This window comes from Engraulis encrasicolus, chromosome 15 (genome assembly GCF_034702125.1).
Source record: "Engraulis encrasicolus isolate BLACKSEA-1 chromosome 15, IST_EnEncr_1.0, whole genome shotgun sequence".
Classification (NCBI taxonomy): Eukaryota; Metazoa; Chordata; class Actinopteri; order Clupeiformes; family Engraulidae; genus Engraulis; species Engraulis encrasicolus.
Genome location: NC_085871.1, coordinates 43,396,403 through 43,402,598, shown reverse-complemented (window position 1 = coordinate 43,402,598; position 6,196 = coordinate 43,396,403).

The following is a 6,196-nucleotide window of genomic DNA, read 5'->3' as shown; positions in this document are numbered from 1 at the left end:
TGGTAAAACAAAAAAATGGAAAAGGCATAGTAATACTAATGGTTGTTTTAGAGTAACCATGACATACCATGGTAAAACCATGGTTACCACACTAAAACCATGGTCGATTTTCGTAAGGGGTTGCGGATCTCTGCAGTTTATTGCCAGAACTATAAAAATGCAAACAAAAACAGCTGACATTTATTTTCATTGCTGATTTGCAACAATGTGATGATGGCTGATTTGAAAATAGGCGTGACGACTTGTTTTATTGGCGACGTGACACACTGGCTACTAATGACAATGAATGTCCTGTAAAAAGCGTTTATGGCCCTGTGTGACGGGCTTTTAAAATCAGAAACATGAACAGATGGGTTTGTTTGAGTCTGAGCGAGATAAGGACTCGGTTGATCAGGGTCTCCTGTTATTGTGAATGTCAATGCACACTGTGTGAGGTACCTATGGGGGTCCAATACTGTGAATAAACAAAACACGTGGTCGAACACTGCCATTTTTTTTTAATTGCAATGTTGTGCCGTAGACCTTCATCAGAGTAATTTCAAACACACACAAACAGCCGAACATGGTCTATAGCCTACGAAAAAGACCCCCCCCCCAAAAAATGCCCATGAGCAACGGCAGTGTATGAACTGAAGCAGCCTGCCTTTGGGACAGAATTACCCAATGTGCGGTCTGTGATGATGACGAGATGTGTTTGGGATTTGGCAGAGGGATGCTGCTGTCTTTGAAGGATGCAGCCTTTCACATGCTCACTACATGGTACCCATGGAAGCAAAAAGTCCTGTTTCTTATCAGCCCATAAAGAGAGAGAGGGATGAAAAGGGAAAAAAGGGAAATGGAAAGCAAAGGTATATGTGTATATGCAATGTGTGTGTATATGAATTTTTAAAAGGTGTGGGTAGGGATGCACCGAATCGATACACATTTTTTCCCTTCTGATCCGATCCGATCCTGATATCTAAATTTGGATATCTGCCGATACCGATACTACTTCGATCCAATACCAAAACCACATATGCATGAGGTAGGCCCGAGTAGACCATTTAGTCAGAAAATGGAGTCAGAAGAACAGGAAAACCATTAATGAGTACAAAGTGGAAGTCAAAAAGTAACAATCTCACCCTGAAAACAACTATGCAAGTGATATGATTTCAAATTAATATTACACCTGGCTCAATGTCAGTATCAGGAAATGTCCGATATTTTAGGAAAATTCCGATCTGATCTCTGAATTATGTTGATCTCTGAACCCGATACCAATATCCCATCCCTAGGTGTGTGTATGTGTGTGAGTGAGAGAGAGCGAGAGAGAGAGTTGGAGAGAAATAAAGAAAGTGACTGCATGCTTATCAGAAAATGCAATCGGCCATGTTTTTGAAGCGAAGGCGGCAAATCCAGTGATGAGACCAGAGGCAGAGAAGAGATCTGGCAGGCTGTACACTATCAGGCTTCATTTCATCTTCCAGCAGCGCTATGTAAACACACACACACACACACGCACACGCACACGCACACACACACACACACACACACACACACACACACACACACACAGTCTACTGTATAATGTTTGGTAGCCATAGGGGTGAACTAAAATGTATGTGGTTTGCTTCGTGTATGAAATGCACACAAATAGGCCTACACACATGGAAACAATCCATCTATGCCTACAGGTTTCTCTCTCTCTCGCTCTCACACACAAACATTGAAAGGCATATGCCCACACTGTCTTGCTCTCGCTCTTTTTCACACATTCACACGCAAATGCATGCCTTCACACACACAGACAGACACACACCCACTAAAATGCATATGCCCACACTGTCTCGCTCTTTTTCACACATGCAAACACAAAAGCATGCCTACACACACACACACACACACACAGAGATACAAGCACATTTACAAACACATATACAGTAGTCTCTCTTTCTCTCACACACATACAAACACACACACACACACACACACACACGCACGTGCGCACGCACACACACACACACACCTTCCTACCGCAACCACATCTTCCCTGTCCTGTCAGTGGGATCAGACAACAGGCCAGGCCTTGGTGTGGTGTAGATAGAAGATATCCATAATCTATGGTAATGAAACATGCACTGCTTTCAATTTGTTTCTCATGAATCATTTATGCTGAGTCCTATTGATACTCTACAGACTACAGTGCCTGAGATGTGTGCGTGCGCAGGGTTGCCAGATGAGGCTGATGATTTCCAGCCCCAAAAATGCTCAAAACCCGTCTGGAAGCACTGAATCCCGCCCAATTCTATTCATGTCTATTGCCAAACAATGCTAAATTGCAAAAAAACCTGCTAAAATGCCATTTTTTACCCGCAGGCAGCCATCCTAAGCAGCCCAATTGGGCGAGAAACCACCCAATCTGGCAACACAGTGAGTGAGTTACCTGCGTGTGTGCGCACAAGGATGTGGGTGGGTTTATGTGTGCCATGTGTGTGTGTGTGTGTGTGTGTGTGTATGTGTATGTGCGTGTGTATGTACGAGCAATATGAGTGCATACTTGTGTGTGTGTGTGTGTGTGCGTGTGTGTGTGTGTGTGCGCGCGCCTTTGTATCTTCTTATTGTGTGTTTATTTCTATTTGTGGCCATGTGTTTATGCTGGTGTTGGTGAGTGTATTTGTGTGTGTGTGGTTTGAATTATTAGGTGCTGTGATAATGCATACTAAACAGAGGGAAAAGTGTGGCCTGTTTGTGTGTGTGCGTGTGTGTGTGTGCGTGCCTCTGGCCAGCGCTCACTCACCGTAATCAAATCAAGTCCACAGGCAAGCTGGCCTATCGCTCACACACAAGTACACACACACACACACACACACACACACACACACACACACACACACACACACACACACACACACACACACACACACACACACAAGAATGTGTGGCTATATTGCTTCAGAAAACATATGGTAATGGCCTGAGTGGGTGCCCGTATGTATGTACGGGCAGATGTTGCCTCAAATTGTTTGGGGATATCCAAACATGTCAAGCGATATTTTCATTTATTACGTTATTATATCCACCCCCACCCACTCTCCCGACAACACAACACAACACACCCGTCCAACCCCCAAGCTGCTGCAGCAACACTCACGGGCAACACACTGATTTTCGCTTTTGTGAGGAAAAGTGGTAGTACTTCGTCTGACCACTGGGTGGCACTGGTGCACTTACACTGTCAGTGAGGAGCTGTGATGCATCCTGAGAAGAGAGAACAGTAGAAAAGAGAAGAGAAAAAGGAGTCTTCTCGGATGAATCTGCTTCTCAGTGCCGTCTGAGAAAGAGCCAGAGATGTGCATGTTTGTGTTTAGCGCTAGCAAATGATTTGATGGCCCCCCTCAGCCCCCTCATCCGTAATGAGCATGCTCAATAAGCCCATTTGTCTCCGTCAGACACACACACACACCCATGCATGAACACACGCACACTTTATGCAGATATACTGTACATACACACACACATGCATACACCCATGCATGAACACACACACACACACACCCATGCATGAACACACACACACACACACATTTATGTAGACATACTGTACGCACACACAATTATGCAGACATACTGTACACATACACACACACACTTTATGCAGACATACTGTACACACACACACACACACACTTTATGCAGGCATACCGTACACACACACACGTGAACACACACATGCATACACACATACATACACACACACACACACGTGAACACACACATGCATACACACATACATACACACACACACACACCAGCACACATACACGCCAGAGCAGTGCCACATACACTGTCCACACACACTGTTGCAGTATCCTCTGGATTGGTTAAAGTTATACCGCATACATGCCAGCCAGGAGTCTGGAGGCTAACAGTGTGTGTGTGTGTGTGTGTGTGTGTGTGTGTGTGTGTGTGTGTGTCTACAAAAGCCGGGGCAACAAAGAGGGGATAATTACACTTTTATGGGCCTCGTCACTCTAGCAAGCAGTGCTTTCCTCTGCGCTAACACCGTTTTTTACTGCAGACCTGGGAAACAGAAGGAGAGGAGGAAAATGAAATGGAGGGAGAGAGAGAGAGAAAAAAGAGAGAGACAGTGCTTTCCTCTGCGCTGGTTGCTAACACTGGTTATTGCTGCAGACCTGGGAAACAGAAGGAGAGGAGGAATAGGAAATGGAGTGGGAGAGAGAGAAAAGAGATAGAGAGGGATTTCCTGTGTGCTAACACCAGCTACTACTGGACACTTGGGAGAGAGAAGGAGAGGAGGAGAGGAAAGAGAGACGGAGAAATTTCCTTACTACTGGACACTTGGGAGAGAGAAGGAGAGGGGGAAAGGAGAGAGAGATGGAGAGAGAGATTTCCTTACTACTGGACACTTGGGGAGAGAGAAGGAGAGGAGGAAAGGAAAGAGAGAGAGAGAGAGAGAGAGAGATTTCTTGTGTGTTAACACTGGCTACTTCCGGACACTGGGGGAGGAAAGGAAATGAGAGAGAGAGACACACAGAGAAGAGAAGAGAGCTTTCCGGTGTGCTAACACTAGTTATTACTGGAGACCAGGGATGTAGAACGGTGGGTGTGTGTGTGTGTGTGTGTGTATGTGTGTGTGTGTGTGTGTGTGTGTGAGTGAGTGAGTGTGAGTGAGTGAGTGAGTGAGTGAGTGAGTGAGTGAGTGAGTGAGTGAGTGAGTGAGTGAGTGAGTGAGTGAGTGAGAAGGAGGAAAAAAGAGATCTAGAGACGGTGGTACTGAGGGAGGGAGAGAGAGAGAGAGGGGGAGAGAGAGAGAGAGAGAGAGAGAGAGGGCGCTTTAGGGAGAAGTGAAGACTATAATTAGGTGCTAATTTTCCTGTTGGCACCATGATTTGGTGGCCATGGTGGGTGGTTGGTGGGGGCTGTGGTGTGTGTGAGTGCACGTGAGTGTGTGTTAATTGGTGTGTGTGACTCAGCGTTGATGTGTGTGTCACTAGGTATTTATTTGGTGTGTGTGTTTGTGTGTGTGTATGATTTGGTGGGCATGGTTGGTGGTGGCTGTGGTGTGGTGTGTGGCGCTGTGCACACACACACATGCTAATTGATTCGTGTGACTGTGTAGTGTGTGTGTGTGTGTGTGTGTGTGTGAGAGAGACTGGGTTTTGATTTGGTGTGTGTTTGTGACTCAGCGATGATGTGTGTGTCTCAGTAGGTGTTTATATGTGTCGGTGTAGTGTGTGTGTGCGTGTCGATGTGGTGGTGGTGTATGTGCCGTTGTGGTGGTCTTGCTTCATGTGTGTCTCAGTGTGGTGTGCGGTGGTGTGTGTGTGTGTGTGTCTCTGTGTTGGTTTGGTGTGTGTGTGTGTGTGTCGATGCGATGGTGGTGGCATGTGTGTCTTGGTGTGTCGGTGGAATGTGTGTGTGTGTGTGTGTGCGCGTGTCTGTGGTGGTGTGTGTGTGTGTCGATGCGGTGGTGGTGTGTGTGTGTGTCGATGCGGTGGTGGTGTGTGTGTGTATGTGTCAGTGGAGTGTGTGTGTGTGTGTGTCGATGTGGTGGTGGTGTATGTGTCGTTGCGGTCGTGGTGTTGGTGGTGTGTGTGTGTGTATGTGGTCGTGATGGCGGGGTCAGTGTTGCCAGATTGGGCTGGTTCCCGCCCAATTGGGCTGCTTAGGATGGCCGTGTGCGGGTAAAAATGGCATCTATCAGAAAAAACCTGCCCACTTTTTGCCATAGAAATCAATAGAATTGGGCGGTATTTTGTGCTTCTAGGCGGATTTTGAACATTTTTTGGGCTGGAAATCATCAGCCTCATCTGGCAACCCTGGGCGGGGTGTGTGTGTCTGTGTTGGTGTGGTGGTGATTAACAGTGTGTCGGTGGTGTGTGTGTGTGTGTGTCAGTGTGGTGGTGGTAGTTTGTATGTGTGTGTATGTGTCGGTGTGGTGGTGTGTGTGTGTGTCTCGGTGTTGGTTTGGTGTGTGGGTGTGTGTCGATGCGGTGGTGGTGGTGTGTCTCTGTGTCGATGTGGTGGTGTGCGGGGTGTTGGTTTGGTGTGTGTGTCTCGGTGTGGGTGTGGTGGTGTGCGGGGTGTGTGTGTGTCTCTTTGTTGGTGTGGTGGTGATTAACAGTGTGTCGGTGGTGTGTGTGTGTGTGTGTGTGTCGATGTGGTGGTGTGTGTGTCTCGGTGTTTGTGTGATGTG